We start from the raw sequence: 26479 nt of genomic DNA, 5'->3' as shown, positions 1-26479 counted from the left end.
AATTTGTTGGCATATAGTTGCTGGTAATAATTTCTAAAAATTATTTCTATTTTCTTGGTGTTAGTCATGATATCTCCCCTTTCATTCATGATTTTATTAATTTGGGTCCTTTCTCTTTTCTTTTGGATAAGTTTGGCCAGTGGTTTATCGATCTTATTAATTCTTCAAAGAACTAGCTTCTAGTCTCATTGATCTGTTCTACTGTTTTTCTGGTTGCTATTTTATTGATTTCTGCTCTAATCTTTATTATTTCTCTTCTCCTGCTTGGTTTAGGTTTTATTTGCTGTTCTTTCTCCAGCTCCTTTAGGTGTAAGATTAGCTTGTGCATTTGGGATTTTTCTAATTTTCTGAGAGAGGCTTGGATGGCTATGTATTTCCCTCTTAGGACTGCCTTTGCAGTATCCCATAGGTTTTGAACTGAAGTGTTTCATTCTCATTAGTTTCCATGAATTGTTTAAGTTCTTCTTTAATTTCTTGGTTGACCCAATCATTCTTTAGCAGGATCCTCCTTAACTTCCAAGTGTTTGAATTCCTTCCAAATTTTTTCTTGTGATTGAGTTCCAGTTTCAAGGCATTGTGGTCTGATAACATGCAGGGAATAATCTCAGTCTTTTGGTATTGGCTAAGACCTAATTTGTGACCCACTATGTGTTCTATTTTGGAGAAAGTTCCATGTGCATTGGAGAAGAATGAGTATTCTGTTGTTTTAATGTGGAATGTACTGTATATATCTACGAAGTCCATCTGGTCTAATGTCTCATTCAAAGCTCTTGTTTCTTTGTTGATCTTTCTGTTTAGATGATTTGTCCAATGCTGAGAGTGGTGTTAAAATCTCCTACTATTAATGTATTGTTGTCAATCTGATTCTTTATTTTGGTTAACAGTTGGCTTATGTAGTTGGCTGCACCCATGTTGGGGGCATAGATATTTACAATTGTTAGATTTTCTTGTTGGTTAGACCCTTTAAGTATGATATAGTGTCCCTCTGGATCTGTTAATATAGTCTTTGGTTTAAATTCTAATTTGTTTGATGTAAGAATTACTACCCCAGCTTTCTTTTGAGGTCCGTTGGCATGAAAAATGGTTCTCCATCCCCTCACTTTCAGTCTGGAGGTCTTTTTAGGTTCAAAATGAGTCTCTTGTAGACAGCATATGGATGGATCCTGTCTTTGTATCCAATCTTCAACCCTGTGCCATTTCATGGGAGCATTTAGGCCATTCACAATGACAGTAACTACTGAAAGATATTTATTTATTGCCATCCTATTGTCTGTACAGGCCCTGTTTATATGGATTGTCTCTGTAAATTTCTGATCTCTATTACTCTTTGGGTCTTTCTTCCTTCACAGAATCCCCCTTAATATTTCTTCCAGGGCTGGCTTGGTGGTCACATATTCTTTCAGTTTCTGCTGGTCCTGGAAGTTCTTTATCTCTCCATCTGTTCTGAATGACAGCCTTGCTGGATAAAGTATTTTTGGCTGCATGTTCTTCTCATTTTGTACCCTGAATATGTCTTGCCAGCCCTTTCTGGCTTGCCAGGTCTCTGTGGATAGGTCTGACATTATTCTGATATTCCTCCTTCCATATGTAAAAAATCTCTTCCCCCTAGCTGCTCTCAGGATGGCTTCCTTGGTTCTAAGATTTGCAAGTTTTACTATTATATCCCAGGGCATTGGTCTGTTCTCCGTGATCTTGAGCGGGATCCTCTCTGCCTCTTGGACACGAATCTTGTTTCCTTCCCCAGATTAGGGAAATTCTCAGCTACAGTTTGCTTAAATATACTTTTTAGTCCTCTCTCTCTCACCCCCTCAGGGATCCCAATAATTCTGACATTGGAATGTTTCATGGCATTGTTAATCTCCCTAAGTCTGTTCTCTTGGGTTTTTAGCTGTTTATCCCAGGTCTCCTCGATTTCCTTCCTTTCTATCAGCTTATCTTCTACGTCACTAATTCGTTCTTCTGCCTCATTCACCCTAGTTGTTAGAGTATCCAGTTTAGACTGCATCTCATTTATAGCATTTTTAAGTTCAGCCTGATTAGCTCTCATTTCTGCCCTTAGAGATTCTATATTGCTGCTATTGGTTTTCTCAAGCCTAGCTATTGACTTCATAATTGCTACTCTGAAATCTATCTCTGACATCTTGCTTATATCCATATCCATTAGGTCTGCGGGAGAGGCCCTTGTCTCTGGGTCTTTTCTTTGTTGGGAGTTCCATCTCCTATTCATTCTGTTGAGGGGTGGTTGAGGGAATGTACAGAGTTCAAAATATCAATGACAACCCAGAAGATGCACCCTGGGAAAACCCAGAGTGGTTGGAAGTCACCACCGAAAAAACAAAGGCAAAATGAAACCCAAGAATAAAATTTATAAAATTAAAAATTTTTAAAAATTAAAAATTAAAAAAAAGAGAAGAAAAAAGAAAAAGACAAAAAAAGGTGGTGAGGGGTGGGGGGGGCTATAATCTCTCAGTGTGGGCAAGGTAGGGTGTTTCAGTTCTTCCTTGGTATTTTGTTCTGTTAGAGGACACTACTTCCCAGAGTTACAGGGAAAATAAAACTGGGATATATATAAAGGTAATATTGAATAGGGAAAAAAGGACTACATTGAAGCACATATCTATATAAAAAATATAGGTGTGAAAAAGTATAAGTTAAAAAGCTACTATGAAATATGTTATATTAAACATCTAGTTGAAATGAGAAAAAGGTAAAAAGAGAAAACAGAAGAAACATAAGAGAAAGAGTAAAAAGAGAAAAAAAAAAGTTGTATCTGAAAAATACACCAGCTGTGAGGCAACGCCTGGAGCTCAATATACTATTTTCCCCTGGTGGGGTTTTACAGTTTTATGGGGACCCAAGGGTTGTCGTCTTCTTGTTTCACAGCCTGTCTTCTGGGGGAGGGGCCTGCCAAGCTATTTCTCAGGCAACCCTGCTTAGGCGGAGTTGGAAACCGGTTTTTTGAGCTTTTGTTCTCTGGAGGCTTTCCACACCTTTTCTGAGAGTCAGAGCAAAAAAAATGTCCACACCCGGACCTCTGTCCCAGAGCAATCACAGTCTGCTCTTCTCTGAACCCTCCAGAACATACGGTCTCTGTTTTTGTAAGCACCACTGAAATCTGCAGCCTCCTCCAAGTGGTGAGTGCCCCCAGCGACCCTCTCAGCAGTTGACTCAGGAGGCCGGCTTGTCTCTGTCCTTTGTGCTTCTAAAACCATGAGTGGTCCTGGGTTCCCGCTTGTGCCCCCGAAGTTCCTGGATCCTGTTTGAGTACTGATATAAAGCCCTTCCCCACCAGCTGCTACCACTCGTGAGTTCCCCAGTGCATGATGCTCTTGCTTTCTGGCATTATATCCTTTCCAGGGGCCAGCTTATGGCGGCTCCCTCCCTCTTCAGTTTATCTTCCAATATCTGCCCACAGAATCCCACCTCTGCCCTTCATACCTCTGGACAGGTGGTGTTTTTTCTGATTGTAGAGATCCAGATATATATTTTTACATCAAGCTGATTTTGTGAGTGTTCAGAATGGTTTGGTAAATATCCAGCTAAATTCAGGGGACCAGTTGAAATGGAGTCCCCTACTCCTCTGCCATCTTGTCCCCCTTTCCAGAACTTTGTACCTTTTAATCCCCTTTATCTATGGTACCAGTCATGCTACCCATCTCCCCTCTGGCAACCACCAGTTTGTTATCTGTATTTAAGATTCTGTTTTTTGGCTTGTTTTGTTTGTTTTTTAGGTTCCACATACAAATGAAATCATGTTTGTCATTCTCTTTGACTTATTTTACTTAACATAATACCTTCTAGGTTCATCCATATTGTTGCAAATGGCAAGATATCATTCTCTTTACCATTGAGTATTATTCCATTGTATACATACCTCTTCCTCTTTATCCATTCATCTATCGGTAAACATGGATTATTTCCATATCTTGGCTATTGTGAATAATGCTGTAAGAAACATAGGAGTGCATAAATCTTTTCAAATTAATGTTTTCATTCTCTTTGGATAACTACCAAGTAATGGGATTGCCAAATCATATGGTATTTCTATTTTTAACTTTTTGAGGGTACTTCATACTGTTTTCCAAAGTGGTTGCATCAATTTATATTTCTATGAATAATACACAATGTTTCCCTTTTCTTCGCATCCAGGCCAACAATTATTTTTTGTCTTTTTGATACTAGCTATTCTGACTAGTGTGAGGTGATGCCTCATTATGGTTTTGATTTGCATTTCCCTGACAATTAGTGAAGTTGAACATTTTTTCATGTGTATGTTGGTCATCTGTATATCTTTAGAAAGATGTCTGTGCAGGTCCTCTACCCGTTTTTTAATCTGAATGTTTGCTTTTTGATGCTGAGTTGTATAAATTCTTTATATATTTTTTATATTAACCTTTATCATATATATATATATATCATTTAAAAATACCTTCTCCAACTCACCAGGTCACCTTTTCATTTTGTTGGTGGTTTCTTTACTGTGCAAAAGCCTTTTATTATGTGGTAGTCCCAACAGTTTATTTTGCTTTTGTTTCCCTTGCCTTGAAGAGACATATCCATAAATATGTTGCTGAGGTTAATGTCCAAGAGATCACAGCCTATATTCTTTTAGGTGTTTTATAGTTTCAGGTATCACATTTAGGTCTTTAATCCATTTTAAGTTTATTTTGGTGTATGATGTAGGAAAGTGGTTCAGTTTCATTCTTTTACATGTAACAATGTTTTTTTTCAACCATTTATTGAAAAGACTGTCTTTTCTCCATTGTATGTTATTCCCTTTTTTTTTCTTATTTATTTATTTATTTTTTAATTTTATTTATTCATTTGAGACACAGAGATACAGAGAGAGAGAGAGAGCATGAGCAGGGAGAGAGGCAGAGGGAGAGGGAGAAGCAGGCTCCCCGCTGAGCCAGGAGCCCGATGTGGGGCTCGATCCCAGGACCCTGGGATCATGACCTGAGCCGAAGGCAGACGCTTAACCATCTGAGCCACCCAGGTGCCCCTATTCCCTTTTTGATCATACATTAATTGACCATATAGGCATTTGTTAATTTCTGGGCTTTCTATCCTGTTCCTTTGATCTGTGTGTCTATTTTTGTGTTAGTAGCATACTGTTTTGGTTACTATAGCTTTGTAGTCTATTTTAAATCTGGGATTGTGCACTTCAGCTTTGTTCTTCTTTTTCAAGGACTTTTATAGTTCCATACATATTTTAGGATTATCTGTTGTAGTTCTGCTTTAAATACTATTGATATTCTGACAGGTGTTGCATTAAATCTTTAGATTGTTTTGGGTAGCATGGACATTTTAACAATATTAATTATTCCCATTCATGAGTATGGAATATTTTTCCATTCATTTGTGTCATTTCCAATTTCTTTCATCAATATTATAGTTTTGTTTTGGTTTTTAGTTTTGTTTTGTTTTTTTTACAATTTTAGCTTTTTATTTTAAGTTTTTGTTTAAATTCCAGGTGGTTAATATACAGTGTAATATTACTTTTATGTGTATAATACAGTGATTCATATAACACTGGGTGCTCATCACAACAAGTGCACTCCTTAATCCACATCATCTATTTAACCCATCCTGCCACCCACCTCCCCTCTGGTAACCATCAATTTTGTTTTCTATAGTTAGGAGTCTGTTTCTTGGTTTGCCTCCCTTTCTCTCTTTTTTCCCCTTTGTTCATTTTTTTGTTTCTTAAATTCCACATATGAGTGAAATAATATGGTATTTGTCTTTCTCTGACTGACTTATTTTACTTAGCATAATATTCTCTAGCTCCAAGCATGTCATTGCAAATGTTTTTTGATGAAAAAATGAAAATGAAATGCAAATGAAAAAGATGTCATTCTTTTATATGGCTGAGTAATATCCCATTGTGTGTGTGTATATGTATACCACTGCTTTATACATTCAATAGTTGATGTAAACTTGGGCTATTTCCATAAATTGACTATTGTAGATAATGCTGCTATAAACGTCAGAGTGCATGTATCCCTTTGAATTAGTACTTTCGTATTCTGTGAGTAAACACCTAGTACTGTAATTGCTGGATTGTAGGATAGTTCTATTTTTAACTTTCTGAGGAACCTCCACACTGTTTTCCAGAGTGGCTGCACCAGTTTGCATTCCCACCAACAGTGCAAGAGGGTTCCCCATTCTCTGCATCCTTGCCAACATCTATTGTTTCCTGTGTTTTTAATTTTGGCCATTCTGACAGGTGTGAGGTGATAGCTCATTGTAGTTTTGATTTGTATTTCCCTAATGATCAGTGATGTTGAACATCTTTTCATGTGTTTGTTAGCCATCCATATGTCTTTGGAAAAAAGTCAATTCATGTCTTCTACCCATTTCTTAAATGGATTATTTGTTTTCTGGGTGTTGAGTTTTATAAGTTCTTTACAGATTTTGAATACCAACCCTTTATCAGATATGTCATTTGCAAATATCTTCCCCCATTCCATAGGTTGCCTTTTAGTTTTTTTTTTTTTAAGATTTTATTTATTTATTCATGAGAGACAGAGGAAGAGGGAGAATCAGGCTCCCGTGGAGCAGAGAGCCCAATGCGGGACTCGATCCCAGGACCCTGGGATCATGACCTGAGCCGAAGGAAGATGCTTAACCGACTGAGCCACCCAGGCGTCCCTGCCTTTTAGTTTTGTTGATACCTTCCTTCAGTGTGCAGAAGTTTTATTTTGATGAAATCCTCGTATTTCATTTTTGTTTTCATTTCCCTTGCCTCAGGGACCTATCTAGTAAGAAGTTGCTATGGCTGATGTCAAAGGGGTTGTTACTGCCTGTGTTCTCCTCTAGGATTTTTATGGTTTCAAGTCTCACATTTAGGTCTTTAATCCATTTTGACTTTATTTTTGTGTATAGTGTAAGAAAGTGGCCCAGTTTTATTCTGTATGTTGCTGTCCAGTTTTCCCAGTACCATTTGTTGAAGAGACTGTCTTTTTCCCATTGAGTATTATTTCCCCTTTTGTGAAAGGTTAATTGATCATATATTTGTGGGTTTATTTCTGGGGTTTCTTTTCTGTTTCACTGATCTATGTGTCTGTTTTTGTCCCAGTACTATACTGTTTTGATTACTACAGCTTTGTAATGTAATGGGAAGTCCAGAATTGCTGCCTCCAGCTTTCCTTTTCTATTTCAGGTTGCTTTGGATATTCAAAGTCTTTTGTGATTCCATATAAATTTTAGGATTGTTTGTTCTAGTTCTGTGAAAAATGCTGGTGGTATTTTGATAAGGATTACATTAAAATTGTAGATTGCTTTGGGTAGTATAGACATTTTAACAATATTTGTTCTTGTAATTCATGAGCATGGAATGTCTTTCCATTTCTTCTTATTATCTTCAATTTCTTTCACCAGTGTTTTATAGTTTTCAGAGTACAGGTCTTTCATCTCTTTGGTTAAGTTTATTCCTAGATATCTTAATGTTTTTTAAATGTTAATGGGATTGATTCCTTAATTTCTCTTTCTTCTGCTTCATTATTGGTGTATAGAAATGCAACAGATTTCTGTCAATTGATTTTGTAACTTGCAACTTTACTGAATTCATTTATCAGTTCTAGAAGTTTGTGGGTGGAGTCTTTGGATTTTCTATATAGAGTCTCATGTCACCTGCAAATAGTGAAAATTTTACTTCTTCCTTGCCAATTTGGATGCCTTTTATTTATTTTTGTTTTATGATTGCTATGGATTGGACTTTCACTACTATGTTGAATAAAAGTGGTAACAGTGGACATCCTTGACTTGTTTCTGATCTTAAAGGAAAAGCTCTGTTTTTCCCCATTAAGATTGAGGTTAGCTGTGGGTTTTTCATATAGGGCTTTCACTGTGTTGAGGTATGTTCCCTTTTAACCCATTTTGTTGAGAATTTTTGTCATGAATGGATGTTGTATGTTGTCAGATACTTTTTCTGCATCTATTGAGATGATCATATGGTTTTTATTCTTCCTTTTGTTAATGTGATTTATCACACTGTTTGATTTGAAATACTGAACCAGTTTTGTATGCCTGTAATCAGTACCACTTGAACATGGTGAATTATTCTTTTAATGCATTGTTGAATTCAGTTTGCCAATATTTTGTTGTGGATTTTTTTTTAATTTTAATTTTTCAACTTATTTTAATTTATTTTTATTTTTCATAATGTTCAGTTAACCAACATATAGTACATCCTAAGTTTTTGTTGTGTTCAATGATTCATTAGTTGCATATAACACCCAGTGCTCATCCCAACACATGCTCTCCTTGTTGCGGATTTTTACATCTGTGCTCATCAGATATATTGGTCTATAGTTTTCTTTTTTGTGGTGTCTTTGTCTGGTAGTCAGGGTAACATTGATCTCACAGAATGAATTGGAAAGTTTTCCTTCCTCTTCTACTTTTTGGATTGTTTAAGTTGTATAAGTATACTCTTCTTTAAATGTTTGGTAGAATTCATCTATGAATCCATCTGGTCCTGGACTTTTGTTTGTGGGGAGTTTTTTGATTATCAGTTCAATTTCATTACTAGCAATCAAGCTGTTCAAATTTTCTATTTCTCTCTGATTCAGTTTTCAAAGATTGTATGTTTCTAGAAATTTATCCATTTCTTCCTGGTGGTCCAATTTGTTAGCATATACTTTTTTATAATGTTTTCTTATAATTCTTTATGTTTCTCTGATACCTTTTTTTGCCTTCATTTCTGATTATATTTATTTGACTTATTTCTCTTTGTTTCTTGATAAGTCTGATTAAAGATTTACAAATTTTGTTTATCTTTTCAGACAACAAGCTCCTGATTTCATTGATTTTTTTCAATTGTTTTAAGTCTCTAGTTTATTTCTGCCCTAATATTTATTATTTCTTTCCTTTTACTAGGCTTGAGTTAGTCTTCTTTTTCTAGTTTCTTTAGGTGTAAGGTTAGGTTGCTTATTTGAGACATTTCCTGTTTCTTGAGGTAGGTCTGTACTTTTGTGAAGTTTCCTCTTAAAACTCCTTTTACTGCATTCTAAAGTTTTTGAACTGCTCTGTTTTCATTTTCATTTGTCTCCATGTATTTTTTTTTTTTTTAATTTGCTCCTTGATTTCTTCATCGACCCATTGGTTGGCTAGTAGGATGTTGTTTAGCCTCCATGTGTTTGTGTTCCTTCCATTTTATTTTGTAATTGATTTCTAATTTCATACTTCTGTGGTCAGAAAATATGCTTTATCTTTTAAATTTATGGACACTTACTTTGCAGCCTAACATGTGATGTATTCTGGAAAATGTTTCATGTGCACTTGAAAAACATGTGTATTCTGCTGTTTGCAAATTGCATGTTATATATATATATCTGTATATGTCTATATATGTTAGGACCATTTGGTCTAATAGGTTGTTCAAAGCCACTCTTCCTTGGTGATTTTCTTTCTGGATGATCTATCCATTGATGTCAGTGGGGTGTTAAAATCTCCTCCTATGATTGCATTAATGTCCATTTCTCCCTTTATGTCTCTCTTTATGTTAATATTTGCTTTATGATTACATGCTCCAGTGTTGAATGGATAGATATTTACAATTATTATATCTTCTTGTTGGATTGATCTCTTTATCATTATGTAATGCCCTTCTTTGTCTCTTCTTACAGTGCTTTTTTAAAGTCCATTTTGTCTGACATAAATATTGCTACCCTGGCTTTTTTTTTTTTTTTTTTTTTTGCTTCCATTTTTTTTACATCCTTTTACTTTCAGTCTACATGTGTCTTTAGGTCTGAACTGAGTCTCTTGTAGGCAGCATATAGATTGATCTTACATTTTTTTAAGAGATTTTATTTATTTATTTGTCAGAGAGAAAGAGAGAGAGCACGCACAAGCAGGGGGAACAGCAGGGAGAGGGAGAAGTAGGCTCCCCGCTGAGCAAGGAGCCTGAAGTGGGACTCAATCCTAGGACCCCAGGGATTAAGACCTGAACCAAAGGCCAATGCTCAACCAACTGAGCCACCCGGGTGTCCCTGATCTTACATTTTATCTGTTCAGTTATCCTATATTTTTTCATTGGAGCATTAATCCATTTATATTTAAAGTAATTATTGATAAATATGTATTTATTGTTTTTTTGTTCATTGTTTTATGGTTATTTTTGTAGTTCTGCTCTGTTCTCTTCTTTTCCATCTCTCTCCCCTTGTGGTTTCACAGTTTTTGCTTTTGTTTTTGTTTTTATAATTATGCTTGGATTCCTTTCTCTTATCTATTGTAGGTTTTTTATTTGTGGTTACTCTTGGACTCAATAAATATCTTATGTGTATAGTAGCCTATATTAAGTTGATGGTTGCTTAAATTCAAACAGGTTCTAAAAGCACTAAATTTGTACTTCTCTTCCTCATTTTATGGATATAATATTTTACATCTCTGTTTGTGTCTTTGTGTGTATCCCTTGACTAATTTTTATAGATATAATTGATTTTAGTGTTTTTGTGTTTTAACCTCTACACTGACTTTATAAGTGATTAATCTACTACCTTTAGTATATTTTGTTTTTACCTAATTTTTTTCTTTTCATAATTTATTACTTCTAGTTATTGCCTTTCCTTTCCACTTAATGAATTTCCTTTAATACTTCTTGTAAGAATGGTTTAATGGTGATGAATTCCTTTAACTTTTGTTTGTCTGGTAGACTATTTTTCCTTCAATTCTGAATGGTAACTTTGCTGGGTAGAGTATTCCTCATTATAGGTTTTTTTCCTTTCAGCACTTTGAATACATCATGCCACTCCTTTTTGGATTATAGTTTCTGCTGAAAAATCAGCTAAGAGCTTTATAGGGTTTCACTTGTATGTAACTGTTTTATTTTCTCTTGCTGGTTTTAAGATTTTCTGTTTATCATTACTTTTTGCCATTTTAATTATTATGTGTCTTGGTGTGGGATTCTGTGGGTTTATCTTGTTTGGGGCTCTCTGTACTTCCTGGACCTGGATAGCTATTCCTTCCTTAGGTTAGGGAAGTTTCCAGCTATTGTTTTTTCAAATAAGTTTTCTGCCCCCTTCTCTCTTCCTTCTCCTTTTGGGATCTCTATAATGCAAATATTATTAGTCTTGATGATGTCACAGAGTTCCATTAACCTATTCTTTTTTTTTATTTATTTATCCATTCAGCTTGGTTGCTTTCTATTACTCTGTCTTCCAGATCACTGATGTGTTTTACTGCATCCTATAATCCGTTATAGATTCCCTTACTGTATTTTTATTTCAGTTATTGTATTCTTCAATTCTCATGGGTTATTTTTTATACTTTCTATTTTTTTGTTTAAGTTCTCACAGAGTTTATCCCTTTTTTTCAAGTCCAGCAAGTAACTTTATGATCATTACTTTGAATACTTTATCAGGTATATTGCCTATCTCCATTTCATTTACCTCTTTTACTATGATTTACTATAATTTACTATTGCCTTGTTCTTTCCTTTGGGGCATATCCTCTGTGTGCTCATTTGTCTAACTGTTTGTTTCTATGTACTAGGTATGTCAGGTGCATCATCTCATCTTGAAAGTAGTAGTCTTATGTAGAAGGGGTCCTGTGGTGTCCTATATTATAACCACCCTGGTCACCAAACCAGATACTCCAGAAGTGTCCCCTATGTGGGCTGTGTGTGCCTTTCTGTTGTGGCTGAGCTGCAGTGGTGTTTAGTCCAGCTAGCTGCAATGACCCAATTTGCCTGCTGTGGATGCACTGGGCAGGGTTTGGCTCCTGTACTGTTGAGAGGCCTGGCTGTGGCCACAGCAGGCTCATTGATGGGTGATGCTGGCACTCAGCTTAGCTGTCTGTAATTAGCCTCCCTGGCACAACTGTAGGCACATCAAAGGACAGGGCTTGCTATCTCCCCACCTCACCAGGGCAGGAGTCACTTTAGGATGGCACATGTCCTGGCTTGGGCTGACTTCTGGGGATAATGGGGCAAGAGCCACTTTGCTAGGATGCAAAGTGGTGGGATGGGTGTGGAGGGGAACTCTGAGGCAGGGCATATGTGCTAGCAAGGTAAATGGGGAGTGTTAGCAGTGGCTCCTGCAAGCATCCAGGTTTTAGGCTGAGGGAGGGGAACAGAAATGGTGCCCGTTAGTACTTTTGTTCCCAGAGAACTCTACAGCAGATCCCTGCCCCTCAGCACACATTCTAAGATTAGTCAATAAATCTCCTTCATTTATACCACAGGCAATTTCCAATCTGCTTCTCCTACTTTGCTGTCTTCCCTTGAATACCTTTTTCAATGCTTTTTGTGTGCTATTATAAAAACCCTTAGTTAACTTTTTTCCTCAAGATGAGTTTTAGCTTTAATACTTAGGTCAGTGATCTATTTTTATTTAACTTTCATAAATAATGTGAGGAAATAGCTTATGTTCTTTTATTTATGTATGCATTTATGTGTTTTTTTTTTGTTTACTCATTTATGCATTTGTGCATATGGCCACCCAATTATTTCAGCATTATTTTTTAAAAAAGATTTTTTATTTCACTGCTTTGCCTGGCATTTTGGTCAAAAGTCAATAACAACATATATGCAGGCCTATTTCTTGACACTATTCTTTCCTAGTTATCTATAAGTCTTTTTTAATGCCAATATCATGCAGTCTTTACTGTAGACATAATAAATTTTGATATCAGATAGTGTAAATACTTCAAGTTTTTTTTTTCAGAATTATTTTGGCTAACTTAGGTCCTTTACATGTCCATGTAAACTGTAGAATGGACTCATTGATTTCTACAATATAGCCTGCTGAGAGTTTTATAGGGATTGTGTTGAATCTCTAGAGCATTACAGAGAGTTAACATTTTAAGGAAATATGAAATATCCCAATCAATGGACAAAGTATATCTTTCCATTTATTTAGAACTTCTTTAATTTTTCTCAGGAATATATTGTAGTTTTCAATTTACTAGACTTCACCTCTTTTTTTTTTTTTTTTTAAGATTTTTTTCTTTATTTGAGAAAGAGAGAGAGAGCACAAGCAGGGGTATCAGCAGAGGGAGAGGGTGAAGCAGGCTCTCTGCTGAGCAGGGAACTCAATGTGGGGCTCGATCCCAGGACCCCAGGATCATGATCTGAGCTGAAGGCAGACACTTAACTGACTGAGCCACCCAGGTGCCCATAGACTTCACTTCTTTTATCAAACGTATTTCTAATTTATTGTATCTTTAATTCTACTATAAATTTTATTAATTAAAATATTATTTCCAGCTGATCATTGCTAGTAATAAGTAGAATCAATTGCTATATGTTGACTTTGTACCCAACTAGAATGTTTTTTCTGGTTCCTCAGGATTTTCTTTTTTTTTAAATTTAAATTCAATTAGCCAACATATAGTATGTCATTAGTTTCAGATGTAGTGTTCAATAATTCATCACTTGTGTATAACACCCAGGGTTCATCACATCACATGTCCTCCTTAATGTCCATCATCCAGTTACCCCATTCCCCGCGACCTCTCCTCCAGGAACCCTCAGGTTTTTCCCAGAGTTAAGAGTCTCTCATGGTTTGGGGTGCCTGGGTGGCTCATTTGTTAAACATCTGCTTCGGCTCAGGTCATGATCCCAGTGTCCTGGGATCGAGCCCCACATCGGGCTCCCTGCTTGGTGGGAAGCCTGCTTCTCCCTCTCCCACTCTCCCTGCTTGTGTTCCCTCTCTCGCTTTCTCTCTCTGTGAAATAAATAAATAAAATCTTAAAGAAAAAAGAGAGAGTCTCTCATGCTTTGTCTCCCTCTCTCATGACTTCCCATTCAGTTTTCCCTCCCTTCCCTTAGATCTTCTGCACTGTTTCTTATGTTCCATATATGAGTGAAATCATATGATAATTGTCTTTCTCCAATTGACTTATTTCACTTAGCATAATACTTAGGATTTTCTACATAGACAATCATGTTTCTGGATTCTGTGCATAAAGACACTGATACTTCTTTCTTTGCCATCTGATTGCATTTTGCCAGCCCACTCCTCACTTCCTCATTGCACTGCTTAGGAAAATCAAACTTTTTAAAAAATATAATATGTTGAATTATATTGATTTTCAAATGTTACATTGACTTTGCATTCCTGGGGGAAATATGCCAAATGGTTTTGATGCCTTAATCTTTTTTGTATATTGTTAAATATGACTTATTATACATAATTCAGCATTCAACTGAACACTTCAAGGAAAACCTTTGAGGTACTTGTGTGTGTGTGTGTGTGTGTGTTCACTCAGCTCTTTCCTCTTCAGTACTCTGTCCTGCACATTTCACCTGCCTTGCCCTCCCTAACTCTGACCTCTGCTTTTTTGCTTAGGAAGAGTGCCAAAATCTGTTTAGGTTTTCCCTCCATAGGCTGCTGCTTGGAAACTCTCTCTAGGCAAAGTATGACTCACCTCATTTGTTTTTTTCTCTCAGAGATTAATGTCCATTGCCTCAAACTTGAAAACCACTGTCTTACCTATTTTGTCCATTTTTTTTTAACTTGTTTAATGTCATAAGGTTAATCTGGTTTCTTTTATCTCAACACGGCCAAAAGCAGAAGTTATTATTAACTTTTGGATATAGACACATAGCCCAACTTTAAGAGTTTATTTTTTTTTTCTGTTTTAATTAGTGTGATAAGAAATTTATTTAGAAATGTATCATTGCCTTAATTATCAGTTGTGTCATCACAACCATTGATAGCAGAACATAATATCTACGTTTGAACCCATAGAAATAACCTAAAAAAAGAGTATATCGTTCAGCTATCACCTTATGTTAACAAGGGCTCAGACCAAGATCAAAATATTGATTCAAAGTATTACTACAATGATGGTTCACATGGTAGATTGATCGAGCCAATTATTTTCTTTTAGTTTTTTTGTATTAAATCTTAATTTAACTATGATCATTTCTGAAAATGATCTGCATTTAGACATGGCTTTCATGATATATGTCTTAACATTTATTTTGTTTTTGTAAAGCAAATACAACTCAACTCCTTTTGCAACTTCACAGTCTCTGTCTCCAGAAATTTATACCTAATAAACAATGATACTACCTTTCATCATACACTCAGACATTAAAACATCCAAATGCTCTGAGTTCCATTGGATTCTATGTGGCACTATATAGCACCCAAAGTCTGAATCTGAGAACTTTTGTCTAAGTGACAAGGAGCATGGTATTGATCATGCTACCTTGAGAAGTGTACCTTGACCCCTCTGACATCCCACACCCTGACATACCAACATGTTGTTCCAACCATAATAGAAGGAAAGCAGAATTCACTGGTACAAAAAAAAACCCTAATTATTTAAATAAATAAATCAGTCCTATACATTCTGAAATGTAAATCTTGATTATATTTATAAAAAAGACTGCATAAAAATAATAAATGTCTGCATTAAAAAATAATACTCTATTAATGTCATCTCATAAACTATGACAACTATGCCATAATAATCTGTGAGGTCAAATCTTTTTTTCTCCTATTCATGTACATTTATTCACTACTCACATGTACATATAGACACATATACACACATACAAAACTCTTTTTCTCAGTCACTGTTGGTGAAAAATGCAATAAATATAATATATTGAAGTGTATGAACTAGAAATATTCTAATACCTACTTATACTCAGGTATTTATCTAAAATGGAATTTAAATCAATAATAACAAAAATGCTGCATCAAAAAATATTTTGGTCCAATTCAGTGATGAATAAATAATCACTAAATACATATTCTCTTGGAATCATTTGATATGCAGCAATGATATGCAGTTTGAATTCAGAATGTATAATCATTTATGATTCTCATGAGGCTGCAGAAATCTTTCACATTTTGGATATGCGTGGATAGTAGTGGAGAAGAAATTCCAACATTACAGAAGTACTAAAGGAAGTGTCCAATTTCCCTTTCTCAAATCATTTGGACTTGGTAATTTATAGATTAGAGATTATAGAGAAGGCTAAACAAGAGTTCACCAGCAACAAGAAATTGAAATTCTCTTTAAATTCACACATGCTGCCCAGAATTTTTAGAGCTTCCTAGAAATTGTACTAATTCCAGATAGCATAGCAATAATTTTCATTCAGTGCAAATTCTGCTAACAAGTCTTGTCAGCAAGAAGAGGAAATAGATTTGATCTATTTATTCACTAAAATTGTACTATCTGGAAAGAATTTCTGAGATACTTATAATCCCTCATAGAAATTCTAGTAGTTCTGGTTAACATATGAATTACAGAGAAAGAATATGCCATTTTCTGGCTTGTTCTGAATTTACAAAAGTTAATATCAAGTTAAGGAGATCAAACATTTAATTGTGACCTTTTCCAGCATTATTAAAATGATCCTAGAGGGAAAAAAATCATCAGAACCATAGTTTATTGGGTTGGTTAGATGCCCCTTTTTATCCAGACACTTTATAGAATCTTTCATTCTACTTAACAACAACCAGCCCTTTATTTATAGAGTGTGCTATATAAAGTGATTGTTTTTCATAATATGCAAGAGGTACTCAGAAACAAATTTTGTAAAAACTCACAGAACTTTAGATATAAAAGGAACCATGGAAAATATCTAGTTCAGTATCTTCAACTTTATATATAATGAAATTGTCCTCAGAAAACTCTTCAATTTACTCCCCTTCCTTTTTTTTTTTCTTCTCATTTTCATAGCCTAATCACATTATACATTGAAATGATAATGTGTACTTCTACTGGGTTAAGAAAGACATTCACATAGTCCCAAAATTTATCAATTATGCTTTGAATTTCAGAACTGTTGCTCATCAGTTTCTATAATTATATATTTGTGTGTGCTGTCAAAAAATAGTTGGCATTGGGTTTTTTGAGGTAAAATTGGTATATAACATTATATAAGTTTTAGGTATAGACCATTATAATTCAACATCTGTATACACTACGAAATAATCACCTCCAAAAGTCTAGTTACTATCCATAAAGATAAAATTGACCCCCTTCACCCATTTTGCCCACCTCCCAACCCTATTCTTTTCTGGTAACCATCAATTTGTTCTCTGTATCAGTTTGGTTTTATTCTCTTTTGTTTGTTTGTTTGTTTAGATTCCACATATGAATGAAATTAATAAATATTTTTTCTCTGCTTATTTCACCTAGTGTAATTCCCTTAAGTTTCATCCATGTTGTCACAAAAGGAAGATTTCATTCTTCTTTATGGTTGAGTACTCCATTGTATATGAATACCACATCTTTATCCATTCATCTATCAATGGAAAAGTAGGTCATTTCTATATTTTGGGTATTATAAATAATGTTGCAGTGAACATAGGTGTATATATATCTTTTCAAATTAATCTTTTCATAATCTTTGGATAAATACCAAGAAGTAGAATAGCTGGATCATAAGGTAGATCTATTCTTAATTTTTTGAGGAGTCTTCATGTTGTTTGCCATAGTGGTTGCACCAATTTATATTTCCACTCAGTGTGTGATGGTTTCCTTTTCCCCACATTCCCTCCCACATTTATTATTTCTTATCTTTTTGATAATAGCCATCCTAACAGATATGATGTGATATCTCATTTTAATTTTAATTTGCATTTTTCTAATAATTGGTGATGTGGAACATCTTTTCATGTGCCTGTTGGCCATCTGTATGTCTTTGGACAAACGTCTATTAGATTCTCTGTCCATTTTTTTTGTTTTGTTTTGTTTCACTTTTTAGGTTTTTATTTAAATCCCAGTTAGTTAACATACAGTGTAATATTACTTTCAGGTGTGATTCAACACTTCTGTACAACACCCAGTGCTCATCACAAGTGTGCTCCTTAGTCCCCAACACCTATTTAACCCATGACCCTAACCACCTCCCTTCTGGTAACCATGTTTGTTCTCTATAGTTAAGAGTCTGTTTCTTGGAGCACCTCAGTGTCTCAGTTGGTTGAACATCTGACTCTTGATTTCGACTTAGGTTGTGATCTCAGGGTTGTGGGATCAAGCCCCATGTCAGGCTCCATGCTCAGTGTGGAGTCTGCTTGTCCCTCTTCCTCTGCTCCTTCCCCCTCTTCTCTCTCTCAAATAAATAAATAAATAAATAAATAAATAAATAAATAAAATAAAAGAGTCTGTTTCTTTCTTTGCCTTGCTCTCTCTTTTTTTTCCACCTTTGCTCATTTGTTTTGTTTCTTAAATTCCACATATGAGTGAAAACTTACGGTATTTGTCTTTCCCTGACTGACTTATTTCACCTAGTAATAATACTCTCTAGCTCCATCCATGCCATTGCAAATGGCAAGATTTCATTCATTTTTATGGCTGAGTAATATTCCATTGTAAGTATATTCCATCTCTTCTTTATCCATTCATTGGTTAATGTATACTTGGGCTGTTACCATAATTTGGCTATTGTAGATAATGCTGTTATAAACATCAGGGTGCATGTATCCCTTTAAATTAGTATTTTTGTATTCTTTGATAAATATCTAGTAGTGCAATTGCTGGATTGTAGGGTAGTTCTGTTTTTAGCTTTTTGAGGAACCTCCATAGTATTTTCCATACTCCATACTCTGCCCATTTTTTAATAAGGTTGTTTGCTTTTTTACTGTTGAATTGTATGATTTCTGTATATATTTTGGATAATAATCCCTAACTGGATATATGATTCGCAAATATCTTCTCCCATTCACCAGTTTTTCTTTTTGTTTTAATGATGGTTTCTTTTGCTGTAAAGAATATTTTTTAGTTTGATATAGTTCATCTGATTTATTTTTGGTTTTATTATGCTTGCTTTTGGCATCAGACCCACAAATACATCACTAAGATCAATGTCAAGTCTTGTTGCCTATATTATCTACCAGGAATTTTATGATTAGAGTCCTTAAATTCAAATCTTTAATCAGTTTGGAGTAAATTATGGTGTATGAAGTAAGATAAGGTTCCAGTTTCATTCTTTCGCATGTGGCTATCCAGTTTTCCCAACACCATTTTTTGAAGAGATAGTTATCCTTTCTCCATTGTGTGTTCTTGATTTCTTTGTTATAAATTAATTATTCATATATGTGTGGATTTAGTTCTGAGTCCTCTATTCTGTGCCATTGATCTATGTGTGTGTTTTTATGCCAATACCATACTTTTTTCATTATTATAACTTTGCAGTATAGTTTGAAATCAGTAAGTGTGATACCTCCAACCTTGTTTTTCTTCCTTATGATTGTTTTGGCTATTCAGAATCATTTGTGGTTCCATACAGATTTTAGAATTATTTGCTCTAGTTCTGTGAAAAATACCATTGAAAAATGATAGGGATTGCATTGAATTCATATATTGCTTTGGGTAATATGGGCATTTTAACAATATTAATTCTTTCAATCCATGAGCACTGAATATGTTTTTATTAATTTGTATCTTCTTCAATTTCTTTCATCAGTGTATTATAGTTTTCAGAGTACAGGTCTTTCATCTCCTTGGTTAAATTTATTCCTAGGTATATTACTATTTTTGATGCAATTGCAAATGGGATTGTTTTATTAATTTCTCCTATGGTAGCTCATTATTAGTGTATAGGAATTTCACAAATGTCTGTATATAGACTTTGTATCCTGTAACTTTACTGAATTTGTTTTTTAGTTCTACAAGTTTTTGTTTTTGTTTTTGTTTTGGTATAGATTTCAGGATTTTCTAATATAGTATCATGTCATCTGTAAATAGAGACAATTTTACTTCTTCCTTTTTTATTTGGATGCATTTTATTTCTTTTTCTTGTCTGATTGCTGCAGCTAGGACTTCCAACACAATGTTGAATGAAAGTGGCAAAAGTAGGCATCATTGCCTTGTTCCTGGATCTTAAAGGAAAAGCTTTTAGTTTTTCACCACTAAGTATGATGTTAGCTGTGGGTTTTTCATATATGACCTTTATTATGTTGAGTTACAGTTCCTCTGTATCAGCTTTGTTGAAAGTTTTTACCATAAATTGATGTTGAATTTTGTCAAATGCTTTTTCTGCATCGATTGAGATAATCATATGATTTTTATTTTTCATTTTGCTACTATGGTGTATTACATTGATTGATTTGTGGATGTTGAACCATCCTTTGCATCTCTGGAATAAATCCCACTTGATCATGGTGTATGATCCTCTCAAGGTGTTGTTGAATTTGGTTTACCGATATTTTATTGAGATTTTTGCAGCTATATTCATCAAGGATGTTAGCCTATATACATATTTTTTGTGATATCTTTGTCTGGTTTTGGTATTAAGGTAATGCTGGCCTCATAAAATGAATTTGGAAACATTCTCTCTTCTTCAGTTTTTCTCTCTTCTTTAGTTTCAGAAGGATAGATACTAAATCTCTGAATGTGTGGTAGAATTCACCAATGAAATCATCTGATCATGGACTTTTGTTGTTGGGATTTTTGCCTAACTTATCCAATGTCCCTAAAAGAAAGGTTCCTGGTTTATCAATTTTGTTTATCTTTTCAAAGAATCAGCTCTTAGTTTCATCGATCTTTTCTATTGTCTTTTTAATTCCCATCTCATTTATTTCTGTTCTGACTTTTATCATTTCTTTTTTCTACTAACTTTGGGCTTTGTTCTTTTTTTTTTTTTCTAGTTCTAGGTGTAAAGTTAAATTATTAAATTGAATTTCTGTTGTTTCTGGAGGTAGACCTTTATTGTTCTGGACTTCCTTCTTAGAATCATTTATGTTGTATCCCATAGCTTTTTATATGTCATATTTCTGTTTTCATTTCTGTCTAGGTATTTTTTTTTTGCTTTCCTCTAATTTTGTTGATGACCCATTGGTGTTTAGTAGCATGTTTTTAATACCCATATTTTTGTGTTTTTTTCCAGTTTTATTCTTCTCATTGATTTTTACTTTCATAGCACTGTTGTCAGAAAAGATGCTTGACATGATTTCAGTCATCTTGAATTTACTGATACTTGTTTTGTGGCTAACATGTAATGTATCCTGGAGAATGTCCCATGTGTCCTTGAGAAGAATGTGTATTCTGTTGTTTTTTAATGGAATGTTCTGTTTATGTCTATTAAGTCCATCTGGTCTAATGTGTCACTTAAGGATGATGTATCCTTCTGATTTTCTGTTTGAATGATGTATCCGATGACTTAAGTTGGGTGTTAAAATCCCCTGCTATTATCATATTCCTGTCAATTTCTCCTTTTAGGTTTGTTAATATTTGCATTATATATTTTTTAAAATAATTATTTATTTTTAGAGAAAGAGAGAGAAGAGCATGCAGGAGTGAAGGAGGGGTTGAGGGAGTGGGAAAGAGTGGGAGAGAATCTCCAGCAGACTCCCTGCTGGGCATGGAGCTGGATGTAGGGCTTGATCTCATGGCCCCAAGATCATGACCTGAGCCAAAATCAAGAGTCAGATGCTCAACCAACTAAGTCATCCAGGTGCCCCTGCTTTATACATTCTGGTTCTATATTGGATGCATATATATTTGTAAATGTTATGTCTTCTTACTGGATTGACCTCTTTATTGTTATGTAATGCTCTTCTTTGTCTTTTCAATTAGCAATAATCGCGCCTCGGATAAACCTCAGTGGCTACGATACTGCCACTGCGCAAAGCTGTTCTTAGTCTTTTATTACAGTCTTTGTTTTAATGTCTCTTTTGTCTGAGCTGAGTATAGCTACACCAGCTTTCTTTTTGTTTCTATTTGCATGGAATATCTTTTTCTGTCTCTTTATTTTCAGTCTCTTTGTGTCTTTAATTCTTAGTAAGTCTCTTATAAGGCATATATAAATGGGTCCTTTTTTTAAAAAAATTTATTCATTCAGGGCACCTGGGTGGCTCAGTTGGTTAAGCGACTGCCTTCGGCTCAGGTCATGATCCTGGAGTCCTGGGATCGAGTCCCGCATCAGGCTCCCTGCTCAGCAGGGAGTCTGCTTCTCCCTCTGATCCTTCCCCCTCTCATGCTCTCTCTCTCTGTCTCATTCTCTATCTCAAATAAATAAATAAAATCTTAAAAAAAAAAAATTTATCCATTCAGTCACTCTATGTCTTTTGATTGAAGAATATAATGCATTTACATTTAAAGTAATTATTGATAGGTATATACTTATTATCCTATTGTTAATTGTTTTCTGTTTTTGTAGTTTCTCTCTGTTTCTTTCTTCTTCTTTATTTTTCTTTGTGGTTTGATGACTTTCTTTAGTGTTATGTTTGGGTTCCTTTCTCTCTTTTTTTTTCTTTTTGTTTTTGCTTTGTGGTTATTATGAGATTTGCATATAATATCCTATGTATATAACCATTGGTTTTAAGTTGATAGGAACTTAAATTTGAGCACTTTCCAAATTTTATATTTTTGCTCCTCCTCCCCTATGTTTTATGTTTTTGATGTCATATTTTACATGTTTATTATGCATCCATTAATGAATTATTGCATTTTTCACTAATTTTGCTGCTTTTGTCTTTTAACCTTTATATTTGCTTTATAAATGATTGCTCTACTATCTTTACTATATATTTACCTTTTCCATTGAGATTTTTATTTATTTTTTCTTAAGAGAGGTGGGGAGAAGAGAGGGAGAGAGAATCTTAAGTAGGCTCCACACCCAGTGCGTAGCCCAATGTGGGGCTTGATCTCACAACCCTGAGATAATGACATGAGCAGAAAACAAGAGTTCGAGGCTTAACCAACTGAGCCACCCAGATGCTGTGGGATTTTTACTTTTGTAAAATCATTATTTATCTGTGCCACTACTTTTTAGCCTAAAGAAGTCTCTTTAACATTTCTAGTAGGGCTGATGTAGTGGCAATGAACTCCTTTATGGTTTGCTTATCTGAAAAATCCTTGCTCACCCCTTCAATTCTGAATCATTGCTGGGTAGAGAATTCTTGGTTGGAAGTTTGGAAGTTTTTTCCTTTCAACACTTTGAATATGTCATACTGCTCCATTTTAGTCTGCATTTTTTTTTCTTTTCTTTTCTTTTTTTTTTTTTGCTGAGAAAAATATCTGATAGCTTTATGGGGTTGCCCTTGTATGTAACATTTTTTTTCTTGCTGCTGTTAAGATTCTTTCTTTAATTTTTACCATTTCGATTATAATGTGTCTTAGTATGGATCTCTTGGGGTTCTTATTTGGATCTCTCTGGGGTTCCTGACATGGATGTCAGTTTCATCCAGATGAGGGAAATTTTTAGCCATTAATTCTTCAAATAAGTTTTCAGGTCTTCTCTCTCTCTTTTCCTTCTGTGACCTCTATAATGTGAATGTTGTTATACTCAATGTTATCCTAAAAATCCCTTTAAGTACTTTATTTTTGTAAATATTTGTTTTTCTTTTGCCAATCCATTTGTGTAAGTTCCATTTTTTTGTCTTCCACCTCACCAATCTGTTCTTCTGCTTCATCCAGTCTCCTGTTGACACAGAGCTATAGCATGGGTGTAGGCAGAACCCTTACTGGGACACACTCTTCAATACAAACAGGTTAGAGGAAGAGTTCCAAATGGCTCCCACCATTGCCAGTATTAGAAGTTATAATGAGATCACAAAATGGCACTCACTGGTGTCTCTGCCCTAGAGAGAGATCCAAAAATTTCCTGCCTTTCTTGCAGATGTTTTAAGATTAATAAGTGGGTCTCCTTACCATATGGCCTAGGTGATTTTCAAACTGGTATTTTTGTGCAAGGATCCAGTGCAAGTGAATTTTTTAATGAGCCTTGTAAAAGCAGGTTTTCTGTTACCTACAGTTTATGGGTTTTCTGGATGTAATCCCTGTTTATTTTCAAAGCCAGACATTTTGGGAACTCATCTCTCCTGTGCAAGATCTAGAGGTTAAAATACTTGGTGTGGAGCACAGACCCCTTATTTATCAGGAAAAAAGTTACATATTTGTGAGATCCCTTTTGTTTGTGGATTGCCATTTCCTTGGGTGGTTTTATTGGGTTTTGTTTTGTTTTTGTTTTGGCATGAGCATGTTTCTGTCACTCTTCCCCATTTCGATGTCGTCCTTTTATCCTTTGTTGTGGGAGTTCTGTTTATCTAGTTTTCAGGTCTCTTTAGGAGGGAATCATTTTATATGTTGCTATAAATTTTTTTGTGTTTATGGGAGGAGATGAGTTCAAGATCTTCCTACACTGCCATCTTGAACCTCCCCAGCAGCATTTGATTCTTGTGTGTAATGTTCTTCCTCACAAATCATACAAACATTTCGAATAGCTAAATTTATTTTCTTCATTTATTTATAATCCACACAGAGATATCATAGAATATATGTCATATTCAAATTGGGTAGAAATCTCAACTTTGTTAAGATGCAAATAAAATGTCCCTATTGTATTCAAGGTAAGTTGCTACACTGTCAGATGGTGCTGGGAAGAATAATTATTTGATAACACACTCCAATTAATAGGGTCAGTTCAGAACTCACACTACCTGCTGCAATCTATTGCTCAAGATAAGAATCATTAATATTAGTAAATAACTATATTGAATCATCAAAATTACAGCTGGTCTACCATAATATGGAGTAGACCTTTAATAGGAAGGAGAAAAGTCTTATAATAGAGACTAGACAGGACTCTTCCATTTTCTTCTAATAATCTTCAAGTTTCACTCTTTATTTATATTTCCATGCGGCTTGGAAGATAAAACCCAGATAAACTTTCTGCTTGTGAATTGTCATCCCCTATAAATAGAAATCAAGTTTGGGATCATGGAAAAGAAATCATAAAGTAGGCAACTTATATCTTCCTTCAGTCTAGACCATGAATAAAAGGAACATAAGGAAATTTCAAGGCACACATGCGGTCCCTCTTAATTAGCTGTGGAAGAAATAATTTATAGCTGAAACAAAATATACCCAAATACATTGAGCATTTCCCTGATATGTGGCTTTTACACCTATAAATATTGTGACAATGGAAGCAGGTGGATGGCACAGTTGATTGTATATGGGAGTTGAAGATCTTTTCTTTCTCTTTCTAAAATTGACTACTTACCTTGAATTATAAAGAGCAAAATTTGACCTTCAGCTTTTATCATAATTTAGACTCTATATACGGAAATTTGAAATCTCAGAAGCAAACCAGTAGGAAGAAAAATAAGTTAAATTTAGCAAGATTAAGATTATGGAAAAGGGCTTCTAAGGATTTCTTCCATGTGGGTATCATTAAAAATCCTATCTATAGGGATGTAATATAAACTCATTTGGACCTGGATCAGCAAGAATATCCATATATGTCCCATGGGACTGGGTCATAATTAAAAATTTGTGGTACTTTTAGAGAAGATATATGTAACTTAGTGTTTGATCTTCCTGAACAGAAGAATCCCCAGCAGCAATTGAGGTGGTTCTCTATTTGTTCCCTGTTAATATCTTGCATGGCCCTAGATAGAATATTTCTTAAGTTTTTTCCTAATAATCTCATCTATATTGATGAAAAAGAGAAGAAACATCAATCTATTTGTATATTCTAAGTATTATATCTTGTTTTGTTCAGTAAGACAACCATAAGAAAAGCATGTAAATAAGGTTTATTTCCCCAATTAATATAAACCAGTTATGTATATAATAAAGGAACCTTTTCTGTATTGAATGTGTGGAGTTTTGGAATAAATACAACAATAGAAAGAAAAACCTCATTTCTGATTTTTAAAAAAGAGGGGAGTGAGGGAGAATTAATTGTTAAAAACAAATTACTACTACTGATTATGGAATGAGAAATTGATAATAGGGGTGTTGGGGAACACAATATGCCATGAGTTATCAACATTATCAATGTCCTTGTCATTACTGTCTAATCATCGATCATCATCCCTAATCTTATTTGAATTATAAGCAGACTTTACCGTGATTCATCAATCATTCCACCTCGACACACTGTCTTCACTTGACTTTCAGAAAACTTCCTGGATTTCTTCCTTTCAAATTGATGGCTGTTTTTCATCTCTCTTACTGCTTCTTCTTCATCTCACTGACATCTTAAAGCTGGTGGTTTCTGGCACTCAATATTGATTCTTTCCTCCTATAAAATTCACACTTTGGTGTTTTATCAAGTCTTATAACTTTAAATATTATCTATATGCAAATAACTCCCTAATATACATCTCTAGCACAGACATCTGTCCAAATGGATATATACAAAATATCACAAAATAATATTACTGGGCCACCTGGGTGGCTCAGATGGTTAAGTGTCTGCCTTTGTCTCAGGTCATGATCCCAGGGTCCTGGGATCGAGCCCCACATCGGGCTCCTGGCTCAATGAGAAACCTGCTTCTTCCTCTCCCTCTGCCTCTCTCTCTGCTCATGCTTTCTCTCTCTCTCTCTCTCTGTATCTCTGTGTCTCAAATGAATAAATAAAATCTTAAAAAAAGTAATATTACAATAACGAAATAATTTTCTTTTTTTAAATTAGTATTTATTATTTGCTTGACTTTTTTTGTCTTTATTAATTAATTTTTTTTGTTTTATTCAATAGTTTGGTGGGCATAAAGTTTGATCCAAACTTTATAATGAATGTTCTATAAATAAACAATGCCTTGCTTTTTAAAAAAGTGGT

General features: G+C 34.7%; 1 pseudogene; it reads right to left on the bottom strand.

The window, feature by feature from the left end:
- Nucleotides 1-21473: 21473 nt before the first annotated feature.
- Nucleotides 21474-21543, bottom strand: LOC118555691 (U4 spliceosomal RNA; annotated as a pseudogene).
- Nucleotides 21544-26479: the final 4936 nt, after the last annotated feature.

This window comes from Halichoerus grypus, chromosome 3, assembly GCF_964656455.1.
Source record: "Halichoerus grypus chromosome 3, mHalGry1.hap1.1, whole genome shotgun sequence".
NCBI lineage: Eukaryota > Metazoa > Chordata > Mammalia > Carnivora > Phocidae > Halichoerus > Halichoerus grypus.
This window is presented reverse-complemented; position numbering and strand designations above follow the sequence as displayed.